The 18916-nt window shown below is 38.2% G+C and overlaps 1 protein-coding gene across 1 annotated transcript in view; it reads right to left on the reverse strand.

The window, feature by feature from the left end:
• The window catches only part of LOC134226282 (uncharacterized), a 108785-nt gene extending 95321 nt beyond the window's left edge, over positions 1 to 13464 (reverse strand). Inside the window, exon 1 of the mRNA XM_062706953.1 lies at positions 13191 to 13464. The gene's annotated coding sequence lies outside the window, so the exon portion shown is untranslated. The remainder of the gene's footprint in view (positions 1 to 13190) is intronic.
• Between the last annotated feature and the right edge of the window lie 5452 nt (positions 13465 to 18916).

Genomic DNA, 18916 nt, shown 5'->3' on the forward strand with positions numbered 1-18916 from the left:
ACGCTTCGATCGAATAGAGTTCGCCGCCGTACCAAACTGACTATCTACAAAACGCTTATAAGACCGGTAGTTCTCTACGGGGACCTGGACGATGCTCGTGGAGGACCAACGCGCACTGGGAATTTTTGAAAGGAAAGTGTTGCGTACCATCTATGGTGGGGTGCAGATGGCGGACGGTACGTGGAGGAGGCGAATGAACCACGAGTTGCATCAGCTGTTTGGAGAACCATCCATCGTCCACACCGCGAAAATCGGAAGACTGCGGTGGGCCGGCACGTAGCCAGAATGTCGGACAGTAATCCGGTGAAAATGGTTCTCGACAACGATCCGACGGGAACAAGAAGGCGAGGTGCACAGCGGGCAAGGTGGATCGATCAGGTGGAGGACGATTTGCGGACCCTCCGCAGACTGCGTGATTGGTGAAGTGCAGCCATGGACCGAGCTGAATGGAGAAGACTTTTATGTGCAGCACAGGCCACTCCGGCCTTAGTCTAATTATTAAAAAAAAAGAAACTGACCCGGAAGTTTTTTTTTATCAAGTATAAGGAAGTGTTCAATCCCCGATTTATAAAAAATGACAAGTTAATATTGTACGTGGATTTCCCTATTGGACCCGACCGTTCGAAATAGTCGCTCCTTGAACGGTCGTTGAAATCGCCGTTTTCACCTTCACACCCATCTTCATAGTAAAATCTGTCAAAACTGGCATGTCTGCCACGTGCTTTTTGCTGTTTCCCTCGGACTTCTCTTTCTTTTTCCGATGTTTTGACATCTGTGTTGATAGACAAGGTTATCTACCAAACATTTATTGAGTTTGGCAAACCTTGCTGGAAAAGGGAACGTTTGAAATAGGCAAGTGAACTGACCTTCGAATCCATTGGTCAAGTAAATCTACAACTTTTGAAGCAGTTTTCCAACCGTACAAGGATCATGTCGTCCATTAAGACACTGTTGAACCGGCTCAAAAGACATTAAATTTACAACTCCTATAGATACTCTCTCCCATTATTTTTTTTTTTTTTTTTTTCTTTATTTAGGAGACTTTCAGCCCGAGACTGGTTCATCTCCGGCATCTCTCCCATTATCTCATTCCTAATCATATAGATTTTTTTAAATCTTTCGTTTATTTTGGAGGCTCAATTGCCGAATCATATAGATTGATCTGTACGATGTCATTCTTGTCTTTATGGTCGGAAGGTATGAAGTATGCGTTCCTTGAATTACTTTGTTTGCCTAAGTTATTGGTTCATCCTGTGTCAATACTATCAAACACACTTACATTATGTCTTGTAAAAAGTGGAAACTGTTCGTGCATTTAGTCTATTTTTTGTTATTCCTTTGTCAAGGTATTACTATTATTATGTTTAGCTTGATCGTTTTCAAACTAACTGTGCTATCATGTACTAATGATCAGTTATGAGTCAGCTTTAGGATTCACTTTTCGGTGGCAAAGTAAAGCTTCATCACGCCTATTCCCTACTACAGCAACCGTTCGCTAACTGGGCTAAAACACCAGCCCAGTTAACGAACGCCGCTTTTTAACTGGGCTGACGAGGGAATTCGCGATGCATTGTTGTGATTTTGTTTTACATGAAGCTTAAAGAATATACCATTCAGAATCCCCTCGTCAGCTAGTCTTTGTTGTTGTTTTTTGACGGATAACTGCTTTTTAACTGGACTTTGGCCCAGTTAGCGAACGCCCAGTTAAAAAACAGTCCAGTTAAAAAGCGCCCAGTTAGCGAACTGTTGCTGTACTAGTAAAAATTATAGTAAATGAAGCCGTCATAAGATTGTTCATATGCCATCATTATGATGTGTGGTATTTTTTTATTATTGCTCTTCGAAGTGAGGCATAACAAAATAAAACTGGCACCACGTTCCTAGTTTTGAAAAACCTCTACTCAGTGAATCCAGCAGCAATCCCTAGGAATGTCTTGAATACTTTGTTTTTCAATAAATGCCTAGCTAGCTAAATGTAAGCGTGGCTACGACTCATCGTCACAGGGAACGCATCAGAAAAGTATTGCCGAAAAGAAGAGAACTCACATCATTATCACTGATGAAAAAGGCCTCTGCCTGACTGCACTTCCATTCAAGGCTCCAAGACACGAAATCCGTTGGATCACATGCAAATGCCGTAAATTAGTGCGTCAATGCCAGATATGTAACGCGGCACCAAACAAAAATAGTTTTGTATATCTTTGGTTTCCATATCACTCATATCAGTGCAAATGGCGTAAGCCGACCCACCGCGGCATGGTAACATATCCGAGGGGAAGGCAAAAAAATGGCTAGACTATTTACGCGCTTTTTGCACAAAAAATAGTATTCAAGTCAATATTTCTAAACCCAAACTTTGATCTAGTCAATGCTTTACGAAATATATTTCTGCAATATAATTTAATTCCTTTAGAAAACCTCCAATTGTAAGGACATTGGTGCTGCTAACGCATTTCGACTTGTTTTACACATGATTCTCAATTTGCTCTTTTTTTACATTTCTATCAGGTGACGAGCATTTCTTTAAGTCATTTTGTGATCGAAAAAGCCTTATGTTTCTCGTCTATCGTCATTAATAATCAATTAAGAGCGAAATCCGCAATCCTTATTATGCCCCCAAACACATCCTTCTATGATGGCGCGGTTACGTTTTCATTTGTCGAATGAGCGACTGTTTTATAAATTTTGGAACCACAGTGGATTGATATTATGGCAAATTTGAAGATTTTGTCTCAAATGGAACAGCTCAATTGACAAACGACTAAGTGATTGCATGGAAGAAAACCCAGATTAATCCACCTAGCGGTGATGGCGCCTTTCTCGCGGAAAAAGGTAATAAATGTAGATTTTACGCTTACACCTCGATGATGTACAAGAAATGCAAAACAGTTACACCGTCTAATGTTATGATAGAAAATTTACACTAGTAGACGACAGATGGCGCTGCCAAAAGTTTCTCGAATTTCCTATGTTCGAATTTTGACTTTCGGACAATTTCATAGTACTATGAAACTCAACGAAGAGCATACTTACGCCTAAATGCATGCAACACCAGCATCTTTATAGTACGATGAAACTCTTAATGGAAGCAAGCCACAGATAAACTTCAAAAATATTCATAGATGCAAGGCATTTTTCATAACACATTATTGTTCTATGTGACTATGTCTCATCACTATTTTAATATTATCTATTTTTTGCAATTTGCAATTATTATGAAATTCAATAGTGATCAACAGCGTTTTAGTCTCTGTCGGATGCAACTTGTTGCAAGAAAATCGATTAAGAGTTTCTATGTGAAAATTTGGCTAATGTTTTTTATGGCATTTTGTGCACACACACACACACACACACACACACACACACACACACACACACACGCACACACGGACAGACAGACATTTGTTCAGCTCATCGAGCTGAGTCGAATGGTATATAACACTATGGGTCTCCGGGACTTCTATCAAAAGTTCGAATTTGGAGTGAAATGATAGCCTTTCGGTACAACTTAGTTGTACGAGAAAGGCAAAAAGAGACGAAACAGACTACCATAGGAAAGTTCTTGAAGCGAGGAGTTTGTGGATATGTTCTAGAGCATAGCTTCCCAAAGTTGGGAGGTCGCGACCATAAGATTTACACAGGCTGGGGGGTCGCGACCCACCAGTTTGGGAAACCATGTTCTAGAGAAAATAATTGATTCATGGAATTAAGACTAAACATATAAAACACCCCTACTTCAGTCCTTCCCATTCCAGCTACTTTCATGTTTCTTCAAATAATCCTATTTTGTATGAATATATAATAGTAAAATATTAATTTGAACTCATGAATATGATATACAAGCTTACATTCAAATTTTAATATACAAAACAACCCCTTGTTCAACCCCCTGCCATATCTTCGATACGTCCCATGTTGTTAAACCAGCTGAATTCATACCCGGACATAATCGAATAGTTGTGGATTGTCGAGCGCCAAATAGGGGAACGGTTCGCCACTTCATCTCATAGCTCCTATTTCCATCCCATCAAAAACAAAAGAATGGAAAGGAATTTGGTTTGTTTATTATTTTTGTGATTTTTTTCAGCAGTGAGCACGCATGTTGACAAAAAGAAGCGACGAATTTGGTGCCGTATTTCTTTGTTTAGCGATGAGATTGATATATGTACAGTGAGATTGAGATCGGAACAGTTCCCCTACATCCGAAACGATTGTTGCACAGCCAGACAAAATTTGATGCCGTCGGAATGCTTTTCCCAACATGTTTGCGACTTGTTTTTGTTTTAACAGGTTACCTTTCAAGTGAACATGAGAACTTCAGCTGTAAAAAATTTAGATAATCGATCAATTACCAAAGTCCAAAACTAGATGATGAAAAATAAAACTAAAAATGAAGTGTGAAAATTGTGAAGTGATTACTGAAAAACTTGAATTTACAACATAAACGATAGTTTTAATAAAAGAAAAATTTTAATACCAATTGACGAGCCAATTGAAAAGCATTTTAAAACGAAACACATGGATTTAAATCTTACGGAAGAATGTCCAACCAAAATTTCCCCGGAAATAGGCAATTAACTTTGATCGAACTGAACCTAAGTTGCGTGCTCTTGCCTACGCAATGCGGTCGGGTCTGAGCTTGACGACCGACTGGCAAATAGCTTACACAACCTCACTTGATCAGTACAGTTGCTGATGAAGAATGTGTAAAGCCGCCAGACATTCTAAATACTCACGCTCCTCTAATGTGGACGTGTACTATACACATGTGGAAGTATTGGCTTGAGAAATGGATTGCGAATGATTTGACTATGCGTCCAATTTGGGAATCTCGAGCTCGTTCAGTAGTCGCTAGGTTGCGAAGGCCGACGGAGGTCCTTCGTAGCTTAGTTAAAAGCACCAGTCTAGCGTACTGTAGGAACATGGGTTCGAGTCCCATCGAAGGGAAAGTGGTTACCTCCAATACATTTTCTAAATCAATATCTTCCACATAACGTACATATTCACATATGAGTTTTCATAACATTGTAAATTAACGAAATAGTAGTTTTGCTGAATAGAATAAAATGTGAGCAACGATTGTATAAAGAGACAAATAATGTTCGCCAAGTACCGACATATGATTATTTAGTAAAGTCTAACTAACATTACTACATGTATGATCATAAACAAATACATATATATTTTCTACTTTCTACGGATAAGCGTTGGTTTCAGGGTCTTGTTAGTATTAGAGTTATGTTAGTTAGACCCCTACTCAGCCCTGTCGGCACCTCCAAATTAACTAATAGGCAGTTGTTGTTAGATCTTGCGACACTGTTACCATTAGTTAACTTAGAGGCGTGGTATCTCAAGTGTCTGGTATAACTGTTGCCATTATCTAAGCGAGATGGGATGAAAGTTTCTCTACGGAGTTTATATTCAGAACATTATGATAACGTCATTCTCCTAAACGCGATATCTAAAATAAAAAAAACACTACATATTTAAATTTTTAGCTTTCATTTTGACACTTGAAATATCATCGTCAAGCCCCTTATCCATGGACAGAGTAATTTGCTAACGTCCTTATATCTAGAATTTTATTTTGTTCAATTTTCACTTAAATCTAAATCCGCGCCAATTCCGCGCGAAGTCCTAAAAACGTTATGTAAATCCGCGAAAATCGCGAAATCCGCGGCAAAGTGAAGCTTCATCACGCATATTCCCTATCTATTGGGCTGTGAACCATTCCACCGATTCGTTCAACCTTTAGTTAAAATTTGGCAGTTCGTTAATTAATTGGTTAATGTTATTTTCCTATCGTGGTTAACATTTTACTCCGAAACCGATTCATTTGAGTTTTCACGAGACGTTTAAAATCAGCTGATTTTATCGTCAATTGACAGTTCTTCTATGAATGTGACAGCTTCGGGTTTGCGGGCCTGTTCAGCGGTTGTAAACAAGTGCAGTCTCGGCAGTGTCACATGAAAAGGCCTATAAAATATTTTATGAGACGTTTCGCGGCGGTCCGATTATTTTCATTCAATGTTTTATTTGGTATGATTATGTGAGAACATTCCGTTTGGTCCAAACACAAATAAAAAAGTTTTCTAACGCTTTACTTTTAATTCATGTTTTCTTCAGCACTTTATGCTTAAAATACAATGGCATGAATGATCTAGCAACACGTATTGGAAATCGTATGTTAAGCTTTGCTCTTAAGCTCTAGAAACCGAAAAGTAAAATAGGTAGTATTGATGATCCGACCCATTGAATATTCACGCAAAATAACCAAACAAACGGGCTCCCACTAATTGTCAAAGTAGATAAACGCGAAAAATAGCTGTTTCGATCTGTCTCATACAAATTCTATGACACGGCCCCGAAGGGATCAGTACAAAAGGCCGAATCACAAAAGGCCGAACCACAGAAGGCCGAATCACAAAAGGCCGAAAATGTTCTAGCATACCACAAAAGGCCGAACCACGAAAGGCCGAATGATACAAAAGGCCGAATCATTACAAAAAGTTTCAATCTTTCAATTAAGAGAACTTGGAATATTGACAAATTTACGTTTACTTATATTATGCTGCCCTATTAAGAAAAACTTGTCCACGTGTTTTGCAACTACTAGCAGCGATCTTAATCAATCTTATTCAGTTGAGGTATTTAACGTCAGTTCAACGTCGAAGCTCAATCTTTCAATTGAAAGAAGTTGTATGACGGTGTTTACAGAGTCAATTTGATTCCTTATATATTGCATAATAGATCAATCTTCATTGCAGTAATGAAAGCATGAACATACGGATAAATATTGTCACTTTAAAGTAACGGAGTAATCCAAGAGCTCTCTTTTTTCTTCCTTTGCTGACGTAGTAATCATTATCAGTAGTATTGGGAAAAGTTAAATTCCCAAATCTAATGCAAGAGCCCGAGTTAAATTCCACCGGATTCATGGCTCACATAATCGAATTGCCGATTTGCATCAATGTAGGAGTTGTGCGCTTCATGATGCATGGTTGAGTATTGTGCTAATGATGCGCACTACTCATGATCTAATTGCGACATCAGAAGCTAAACAAAATAGACTTTTTTCAATTATTATGCTTTTGACCAAAAGCTGTATAACTTGCAGTAACGCGGTGTTCCTCAATGCATATCATTTTCTCCCAATTTAAAAGAAACTGACTTCACAAAACTTCACTGAGAAATCACAAAATAATCCGCTCATTCTAAATTATATTAAGTACTAGTTGACCAGGCAGACGTTGTCCTGCATAGTAGGCGAGAATGTGCGTTCCGAACTGCCCATGCAAAGTTCATATAGGAATCACAATTTTAGTTTTTTACGATTTGCTCAACTTTACTCGTAATTTTCGTATTAGGAAATATCATATAAACCCGTCGGAAACTATAACGAATGTTTCTGCTGAAGAAATGAAAAAAATCCATCCAGCCGTTTTCGAGTTATGCGGATACGAACACAGACCATTTCATTTTTAGATTTGAATAAAAAAAAGTCTGAATAAAATCGGCAGACCAACAAAGTGGACCGGAGCGAGCGCGCGCGCTCCGGTCCACTTTGTTGGTCTGCCGATTTTATTCGGCCTTTTGTGGTTTCGGCCTTTTGTGATTCGGCCTTATGTGATTTCGGCCTTTTGTGGTTTCGGCCTTTTGTGCATTCGGCCTTTTTTGCTTTCGGCCTTTTGTAATTCGGCCATTCGTGATTCGGCCTTTTGTGATTCGGCCTTTCGTAGTAGACCCGCCCCGAATGTCACTAACCAGAACGCCAGTACCCCGAAAGGCTTCTTCTTCTTATTGGCATTACATTCCCACACTGGTACAGAGCCGCCTCGCAGCTTAGTGTTCCTTAAGCACTTCCACAGTTATTAACTGCAAGGTTTCTAAGCCAGTTTACCATTTTTGCATTCATATATCATGAGGCTAACACGATGATACTTTTATGCCCAGGGAAGTCGAGACAATTTTCAATCCGAAAATTGCCTAGACCGGCACCGGGAATCAAACCCAGCCACCCTCAGCATGGTATTGCTTTGTAGAAAGGCTATTGCCCCGAATAACCCATTACCCCGAGTGGTCACTCCCAGAATTATCATTACCCCTAATTCAAAAAATGAAAAAAAAAATGTACTCGCTTTATTACTTTAATAGATTGCGTTTCAAAAATTAAGTTGAAAATAGAAACTAATCAGTCAAAAATAACAATTAAAAATATAGAAAGTTTGAGTCATTTACTCACCCGTCGTATTTCGGGCTACCGCGTTGTTTAAAAGATGGGAACATTTACTTTTTCGGTTCATCCTGGCCCAATGCGTGCTTTAAAAGAAGTTATTTACTCTTCCACCTTATTCCAGGCAAATGCTTGCTTTAAAAGAAGACATTTCAAGACAAAATTTTCAAAACGGCTTATCTGCTTTTGTAAACAAAGATTCAAGCGACGATTTGACTAATCTGATAGCTCTCCCACGCAAACCAACACCATCAATAGGTAGGTGAAGGTTTCCGCTACCTGTTAATGGTGTTGGTTTGCGTGGGAGAGCTATCAGATTCGTCTAATCGTCCTTTGAATCTCTGTTTACAAAAGCAGATAAGTCGTTTTGAAAATTTTGTCTTGATTTACACTTTCGCATTATTCCATGCAAGTGCGTGCTTTAAAAGAAGGTGTCATTTACTCTTTCGCATTAGTTCGGGCAAATGAGTGCTTTAAAATGAGGAGGCGTTTACTGTTTCGCATTCAGAGCCCCGCACCAAATGCATGAAAAACCAAATGCGTGAACGGTACCCGTTATTTCTTGTCGAAATTGCTTATAGAATATTTCCCAGGTACTCAGAAGTCGTTCGTAATAAACTACAGACGGTGAAAGTTATTTCATGAAAATCAATGTGGTTTGTGGAATTATTTACGAAAATAAATCAAATGACAAAAAATTTTGGGGTGGCAAAATCGGGTCGAAAACGTGATAAAATCGGGGGTAGACAAAATCGTGGAGTGACAAAATCGAGTCAACACTGTATTCGCTCTTTTGCATTACTCCGGACAAGCAGGTGCTTTAAAAAAGGCGTCATTTACTGTTTCTCATTAGTTCGCGCAATTGCGTGCTTTAAAAGAAGAAGGAATTCACTCTCTTCCATTATTCTGGATGAGAACGCTTTACAAGAAGGTGACATTTACTCCCCTATCCTTGCTCTCATATTATTCCGGGCAAGTGCTAAACTTGAAAGAAAAAGGTAATGTACTCACGCCCTGTCCCGGGTAAGTGCGTGTATTGTATTTAGCGCATTTATATTAAATATTAGTGGCTGAAAATATTTATATCAGTTCCATAGACAGGACATGTATTGAAAAAAAAAAAAGAAATAATTGCTTATACTGAAAGTCACATCACGTTTTTACACATTTCCCGTGAAGGTCGTGAAGCCAGATTTGCTTTCATTCTCTCGGCCAATCTCTATCTAAACACTGTCTCTAGCAAGGTCTCTGGTTCTCGCTCTTTCGCATTATCCCGAGCGCTCCAGGATAATTTTCCAGCGCTTAGGATAATTTTTAAGCATATGCAAAAGTAATAGTTTAAATTATTGCGTAATATATTTATGTTTTTCGGGCTAATGGCCTTTCTGGGTAGTGGAGTATTCGGGGTAGTGGAATATTCGGGATAGTGACCTTTCAGGGTACTGGCGTTCGGGTTAGTGTCATAGAACCCTCATAAAATACCTTATTGCAATTGCTGGGGAATGGTGGTATCTGCATTTTGATCATAATCTGTCCATGTGATATGATATGGACGATCCCCTTTCAACCCTTCATAAGGCAGACGAATTTAAACAATAAATTAACACTAAATTAATGATTTCGTGTGTGTTACTTCTACGTGAAGTTAAACGATTTACAATGATATGGAAATGCTAATATCATCTTCCAAATTCGGACGTACATGTTCATGATAGCATTAGAGGCGAAAGTACAGAATTGATAGTTCCGTTAGGATACGGCAGGCATGAAGAATGTTTTATAGAAGTCGATTTGAAAGCGAGCGGAGGGCAATATTTGGGATGGCATTTATCGCACGACCTTCCTTCTGCCAAGCTCCCGTAGAAAGGGAGAGTAAAGAAGATCAGTGTGGAAGCTGATATATCTCCACTGGCAAAAGGAAGGTGGTTTGACTTGCTCATATGCCATCGCGTGCGGAAGGATTTGCTATCGACGAGTACTGTCTCCAAATTTCTAATATGACATCAGCATTTAGTCGAATAGGATTTTTATTGCACATAGAGATGTCGTAAAATCCCGATTAATCGATTAGTTACTAATCGATTACTCTTGATTCTTGTCGATTATTGAATCGATTAATCATTGTATAGTAATCGATTCAAAATCAATCGATTATCACAACGATGAATCGATTAATCGAAATAATCAATTAATTTTCGACATCCTTATGATGTCGTAAAATTCTGATTAATCGAATAGTAACTAATCGATTACTCACGATTCCTCTCGATTATTTAATCGATTAATCGTTGGGTAATAATCGATTCAAAATTAATCGATTAAGTAATCGATTAATTTGTGACATCTCTAATTGCACAGTTCTGTTTTCTCATTGCGTCCGTCTCGTCGCAACCAACTTGGCTGCCTCGGAGAGAACAAAGCAGAGAAAGGCACTGCTTTGTTCTCTCCGAGGCAGCCAAGTTGGTTGCGACGAGACGGACGCAATGAGAAAACAGAACTCAAGCATAATTTTTCATAACGACGTATGTAACAAATATGAGGATTCGAGAAATCCTTTGCTGAAAGTTGGCAAAACTTTTTCTAAAACTGTTTTAAAACTAAATCTTTTTTCAATACTTTTTCCGCTGGCATGCATCATTACATGACACGTAATAAGCGTGCTTCACAGCAAAGCTCAGTTCATTCAAATTCACTGTGAAAAACGATAAAATTATACATACACCGGTATGCTACACGTACGTCGGTGTACATTGGTCGGTTTTCCATAGTTGCACGATTGACGCAACTGCAGTTTTGTTTTGTTTTGCTTTTTTTGTTACATAGGTCGCTCTCAGTTCCCATATGTTAAAGCGACGTATGTAACAGTGAGACTTCAAAAATAGAAATTTTTACATACGTCGATTCGCAAAAAGATCGAATTAAAGAATTTTAAGATCTGAAATCAGTAAAATCGATACGTATTATATAAAGCCGCGTGTGATTGTCACGTTGTATTAAAAACCCCGTTTTGTTTACTTTTGTTACATACGTCGTTATGAAAAATTTTGCTTGAACTGTGCAATAAAAATCCTATTCGACTAAATCTCGCGTGATTTTTGAAAACGTCGTAAGTCCAAATGAGAGACTCTCTTTCATTACGCTCTCTTTTGCTAATATCAAGGCTAGTTTAAAATTTGTTTCAATATTTTCACCTCAGCACACTAGATAAAGCTATTTTCTTCAGATCGGTACTGGAAAATCCAATGTAAATGTTAGTATGGTTTTGTAATAATCGAAAGAGAAAGTAAACAAAGAGAGCCTCTCTTTTGGACTTACGACGTTTTCAAAAATCACGCGAGAAATGCTGATGTCATATTAGAAATTTGAAGACAGTACTCGTCGATAGCAAATCCTTCCGCACGCGATGGCATATGAGCAAGTCAAACCACCTTCCTTTTGCCAGTGGAGATATATCAGCTTCCACACTGATATTCTTCCCTCCTCCTTCATGCGGGAGCTTGGCAGAAGGAAGGTCGTGCGATAAATGCCATCACAAATATTGCCCTCCGCTCGCTTTCAAATCGACTTCTATAAAAACATTCTTCATGCCTGCCGTATCCTAACGGAACTATCAATTCTATACTTTCGCCTCTAATGCTATCATGAACATGTACGTCCGAATTTGGAAGATGATATTAGCATTTCCATATCATAATAAATTAACAAACAAAAAACAACAAAAAGACACAATGTTTACATGGTATCAAACTCAAAATGTATATTTGTAATACTATATTGCCATCAACAAAGTATATGTTTTTCTGTTTATTAACAAGAGCTCTACTTATTATTTCTTATGTAGAAACCGCCAAATGTTGAATGACTAAAATTCTTGCCTATTGTTGAACGCCCATAAGAAATGCACGTGCGTTAAACAATAGGCGAAGAAATTATCCGTTCAACATTTGGCGAATTGCCCTAGTAGCTATATTTGCTATCTAGTATTTAAATAACACCCAAGATGAATTTGAGCCATGAAACAAAATTGAAATGTCAATTTGAAAACAGTTTTTTAGTTATAATTCGTAAAAAAAACGACAAAGATATATTTTTATTGGTATTAAGGCCGTTACAAATATTTAACTTAAATTCTAGATTGCTTTGAGAATAGGTCGTATGTGCAAAAGAGAGGCTCTCTTTGTTCACGCTCTCTTTCGCTTGTACATAAGCTAATTTTGCATATTTTGCCAAATTTTCACTTCAGAACGCTAGACAAAGCTATAATCTTTAGATATCTGCCAAGAAATCTGAAGTAAACTTTATTATAGATCTGTAATAATCGAAAGAGAATGGGGGCAAAGAGAGACTCTCTTTTGCAAATACGACCTATTCTCAAAGCACTCTAGAATTATGTCCGACTGGACTCCGAAAGGTCAAGGGGGGGGGGGATAATAAAAAATAAATATTAAAATGGAAAAAATCAATAAAACTCCCAGGATTTGTTGAAGAATGTTTTGAAAATCCTCAAAATCATCCAAAATTTTTGTTGTTGCCCCCTCAAAATATAATTTTTGGGCAAAAAAGGGTTATTTATTTTTATCCTAAACACCCATAGGATCCTGGCCACCCTATTTCCCTCTCTGACCCAAGGGGTCGTACTCTAATTACGTAAGCACTTATGGGGGGAGCGGGGGTTTCCCATTTTCTTACGATCCATATAAAAAATGATTTGTATGGGAAACATTTCGCATGGCGGGAGGGGGAGGGGGTTGAAAAGCCCAGAAAAAGCGCTTAGTGTACGGCCCCTAATCACACTTTAATGAAAAAGCGAAAAAAGCAACAATGTTGCTTTTCGGAATTTAAATAAAATATGACTAATACACAGTACAATTAAATGCTTTTAAAACCTGGCGATATTGTTCATAAGCAATCTCAGATAAGCAATACAAGTTAAAATTTAGTTAAATATCTTACTCACCAGCCGAATCCTGAGCCCTGTGCCAATTAGATGCAAAATCGGAACTTCGACGATCAAAATTTGATCCAATGAAAAAGTTTTCGCGAGCACCAGAATTTGCGTAAAAAACGACGGCACAACGGCAATTTACTATTTAATTACGGAATGCTACGCGGACATCGAAACGCGCACCACATAAGAAAAAATGTACAGGCAGACCGGAAACGAACCAACGTACGTCTTCACCCTTCATCGGTTTGAAAACTCTTCATGACGGCGCACATATATAGTTATCTCTTTTGCACTAACGAACTTCTGGCAACGCAAAAAAAGCAAAAAAGACGTCGAAACGAAAAGAAAAATGTAAAGCGATTTGTCTCGCGCAAGGAAGTGGAGGAAGAAGGTAGGCTTTTCAGTTTTTAAACATTACGCCTACCCAAATACACATAGACACGGAGAATTTTGTTGACCCATTAAGACGATCCCCACCAGTGCGTAAATAAAGCCAAAATAGCAACCTCCATCATGACGCGAACTCGCACCGGTCGTTGGTAAACGGGTTTGGGAAATGTAAACTCAACCTTCGGTGAATAGCGAGTTGGCAAATTTGGCGACCCGCTCCAACCGTTGCCAAACCATCACACGGAAATATAGAGTAACGCATAAATAAAAAAAGTGCCGCCTTCTGAAAAATTGTTCGGGTACTCATCATCAAAACTATAGATAGTGGAATATATAGATGAGCGAAGATAAATCCTCTGTCTCCAAACGAACTGTCAAACGTGTCTCCAAACGAGCATGACGTCACGATTTCAATGGAAACGTTAAGGGCTGTGACGTCATATGCGCGTGTGCACGGGCAAAAAAATCGACTCAGCCATGCTTTCGCTCATCTATAGATTCTACTATCTATAATCAAAACCATTGTGATGGAGGTCAGTTTAGTTTGGATTTCAACTGATTGGCGGCGCTAGTGCATATGAAATAAATAAGCTGATAGGTTAGATATCTCGAAATCTGGAATTTTTAGAATATTGGCGTTTTCTACAAAGTTGTTCGGGTGGTCAAAACCATCATGATGAAAACAAGTTTAATTTGAAATACAACCGCTTGGCGGCGCTAGTGAATTGGAAATAACCTAAAAGGTTAGATATTTCGATAGTTGAAATCTTAAGAACATTGCCGTCTTCAACAAAGTTGTTCGGATGATTAAAACCATCATGACGAAAGCAAGTTTAGTTAATAATACAACCGCTTGGCGGCGCTAGTGAATTGGAAATAACCTGATAGGTCAGGTATCTCAAAATATGTAATTTTTAGAATATTGCCGCCTTCTACAAAGTTATTCGGGTGATTAAGATATAACCGCTTGGTGGCGCTAGTGTATTGCGCTGTTCACACTAAATCGAACAACACAGTTTGAAAGTGTGACGGTTCCAAACTGTGCTCAAAAGTGTGACGGCGTCGATTTCAATGGGCTTTGACATCGATAAATGTCAGACGAAAGCAAACGGTGTGAGAACCACGTGCTTTTGTTTTGAACATTTTCTTCTGACATGTTCGCATTTTGCAGCTTCTCGCATTTTCTCTTTCTAAATGATGGCCAAGGTTGCCAGTTGTGCAGTTTAAATAATTATTTGCTCCAAAAATATTTTTATTTGGTGGGATTCGAGAAAAAATAATTCGGCAACTGTGCAGACGCAATAAAAAAGTGTGATTATCGAACTGCATCCGAGACTGCATCGATAATCCATATTTCAAGTCAAACTGCAATATAAGAAATAACCTGCTAGGTTAGATATTTCAAAAACTGATTTTTTTAGAATATTGCCGTATTCCACAAAGTTGTTCGGGTGGTGCAAACCGTCATGATGCAAGCAAGTTTAGTTTTAAACACAATCGCTCGCGGCGCTAGTGTATAAGAAATAAACTGATAGGTTAAATATCTCAAAATCTAGAATTTTCAGAATATTGCCGTATTCTACAAAGTTACTTGCCATAAGACGTACAATTCCATTTAATTCCACCACTTGGTTGTACCTTTGACAGGTACTTCGACTTCTACAGTAAGGCTATCTTCAGTGTCTCGTACTTGACTCGATTCGACTCAACTCGAGCGCCAACGAGTATTGCGGTTTCAAACTAAACTTCTGGTTTTGACTACCCTTTTAAATCTTACATAATAACCAACCTAACAGATAATTGGGATAACTTTGTAGAAGATGGCCACTTTCTAACTCTAACGGATTTAGAAATATTTAACCTAACAGGTTATTTCTCATACATTAGCGCCGCTATGCGTATGAATTCCAAACTAAACTAGTCTCCATCATAAATATTATGGCTACCCGAAGAACTATGTAGAAGACAAAATCTTTCTAAGTCTTATAGATCTCGAGATATCCACCCCACTAAATTATTGCATAAGCTAGCGCCAGCTAGCAGATGTGTGTCTAGCTAATCTGATAATCACAAAATGCATTACGCACATACTTATATTACAAAAGTTGGAGCGCGTTCTGAAAGATTTGAAAATAAATAATATTTTTTTCCTGATTTTATTTATTTCCGTGTTTGCCTCAATAGCAACCGGATATTCACCACCGGTGCGAAGCATATTGCATTTCAGCAACCTTGATAGAAACAACCGGTGCGAAAACAAGTGCATAAATAAAATATGAACGCATTTCGTTCCTATACTAGACACTCATTTGGATACACATCGGTGGGGATCGTCTAATGGGTACTTTTATGTGCTATCTCAGTCGGTGATGTGCTATAAGCCATTTTACGAGACAGGTTCGAACAGCTGATCGAAATTTTGAGTGGAGGGCTCGGTCTTTGTTTTGGTAAATTTGCATGCAAACCATCATCATTTCGTCATCATCATCATCAATTCATTCCATTTTCGCAAATGTTCCTTTCAAAACGTAAATATTAGTGTTAGGTCTCCTGTCATATGAGCTTTTTATAAAATAGCTTATACAGCGCACTAAAGAGGCTGCACTCATAACAAAGAGATGAAGTGTCAAAATTGGAACAGCGCATTTGCTGTCAAATCGGTTGTTCCAATCGAGCACAAGGTTGTTAAAGGTAGGAGTATTGCGTCTCTTTGTTTTTAATCCAGGCTCGTTACAGCGCACTACTTCCGAAATTAGGTTTAACGTATGGATTGTGAGGAAAATCCAATTTCAATAGCGGCTATAATTCGGTTTTCTACTGAATTTATAATATCGAGTTTCTGCGTGGAGGGCACACGCCTGTTTTATTTTACTCACGACTGAGTAAAATTATCCAGTATTTTGTGCTCGATAATGGCGGCCTTGTGAGTTCCTTTTTGACATTCACGAGGTAGAAAATATTTACAAATTTTGATCAATGTAGGCTTTGATTCATAAAAAATATTAGCACTCATATAGGCACTCAAATAAACGTCAAGTATTTTCCATAACTACTTTATAATTTTATCAGCTGCATTCATACATTATATTTCTATTTTTTAGGAATGTAAGGTGCCACGGATCATTTTAATGGATTTCTAAACATTCATTTTCGAACCTGGAATCAACATTCCTGCTCTGATTTGAACTTTGGATTTTATTTTATTCAAAACTGTAAGGATTTAATGTGTTCGTTATGTGCTCCTTGTTTTACACGTGAAAAAATTTAATGTTGTTTATTATTAATTTTTCTAATACTTTTTTGCCAAAGACGGCGCTTAATGACATGTATAAGAAAAAACTTATACATCGAATTAGTCACATACATTCGGAAACTTATACTTTTCATTAACTTATGAATGTTATTAGCTTTTTGATATGGGATCATTCATTAGGTGGCATAATGAAGAGTATAAGTATTTTCGAATGTTTTTTTGCCATAACATATAAGGTTATTTTTTACGTGTAGGAGCATGTTCTACACCAAAACAGCAAGATCAAGACCTTCCCACAACGCTCCAAAGCTGTAATTATTGTCTGAATGCTAAGTCAAGCGTCTGATTCTAATGCCTATGTTAGATGCATCTGTTCTTTAAAGAGAATAACTATTTTGTATTTGTGTTGCCTTAACGATTTAGAAGTTATCAGTAAATCGTTTGATGATGAATGGTAGGGCCAACTTTTGGGGAGGAAGGTGGAGTCCGGGGGCCCATGGCTCGGGCCCTGGCTTCCACAAAACTTTATGTACAAAAATATTTTTTTTGCTCTTTCAGAGCTCCTGAGAAAAAAAAAACTGTTAGTCGCGGAGCTCCCTTCCAGCTAAATGCGGCCTTGGTGACTAATATCTATAAGTTTCTAATGATGGAAAAAGCTTGTTGCGTCATTTGCTAGAAATTAAATTTAAAAGACAACGAAAAAAAAATCTCAAAGATGCATCTGTTTAATAAAGGCGTAAACGAAATAAAGTACGATTCTAGTCAGATCTCCTCGTGTTCAAAAAATTGTTGATATTTCCAGATTGAATTATAAGTCCTCCTTACTATGCTAAACTTCCATATTTTTCAATCATTGCCTTACCCAGCACCTTCAGTAGCTGAATTATGTAGATTAAATTAAACATTTTTTGGCCAAGGAAATCCTTGGTATAACTTTCATCAATTTCAATTTACAACTAAATTGAACGACTGAAGTCAGAGCAGTAGTGCCACGAATCCATTGCAACGATCCACTTAAATAAGTATTGCTTGAGTTTCTGGAAAAAGAATTGAAGTATTAGGATAAATTTAGGTGAGAAAATTATAAAGTTGTTTCGGAAAATATTTGACGTTTGTTTGAGTGCCTATGAGTGTCAATATTTTCGAAGAATTAAAGCCTACATTGATTAAAATAAGTAAATATTTTCTACCTCCTGAATGTCAAAAAGGAACTCACAAGGCCGCCATTATCGAGCGCAAAATACTGGATTGTAATTTGTAGCCTCACACCTTGGGAATTTGGCCGGCGAATTTTTTTCCCTATGTATCTTTACATATGCGATGTTTTTGGGATTTTGGGCACGGAAAATCGAAATCCCGGCCTTATTTTAAATGCACGGGGACCAAACTCCGGCGGAAAATTTTCCCAAGGTGTAAAGGCTGCCTTACGGCCACCTTACACCTCGGGAAAATTTTCCGCCGGATTTTGGTCCCCGTGCATTTTAAATGGGGCCGGGATTTTGATTTTCCGTGCCCAAATCGAAAACATCGCATATGTAAAATGCATGGGGAAAAATTCCGCGGACCAAATTCCCGAGGTGTGAGGCTACCTTTAATTTTTTCCGCCGGATTTTGGCCCCCGTGCATTTTAAATGGGGCCGGGATTTTGATTTTCCGTGCCCAAATCCCGAAAACATCGCATATGTAAAAATGCATGGGGAAAAATTCCGCGGACCAAATTCCCGAGGTGTGAGGCTACCTTTACACCTCGGGAAAATTTTCCGCCGGATTTTGGTCCCCGTGCATTTTAAATGGGGCCGGGATTTTGATTTTCGCCGAGCACTCAGCGCAAGACTCGGCGACAAGGGGAAAGTTATAAAGTTGGTAACCCTGATTTTTGACAATTAATGTAGATTGTTTGGGTGAGTGCACCGATGTAAAAAAATAGAGCTTTTAGCTGAATTTTTCATTGTCAAATGCAAGTTTTGACAGTATTATTAATGTATGAGTGAAAAACATGTATAAAAGGTCTATCGGGGAAGCAGTCGCTGGAGACAAAATGTCATTGTCTTCAACGACGAAACGAAAAGTTTCAATGCAAAAAGCAATACAG

The sequence above is a fragment of the Armigeres subalbatus genome, chromosome 3 (assembly GCF_024139115.2).
Source record: "Armigeres subalbatus isolate Guangzhou_Male chromosome 3, GZ_Asu_2, whole genome shotgun sequence".
Classification (NCBI taxonomy): Eukaryota; Metazoa; Arthropoda; class Insecta; order Diptera; family Culicidae; genus Armigeres; species Armigeres subalbatus.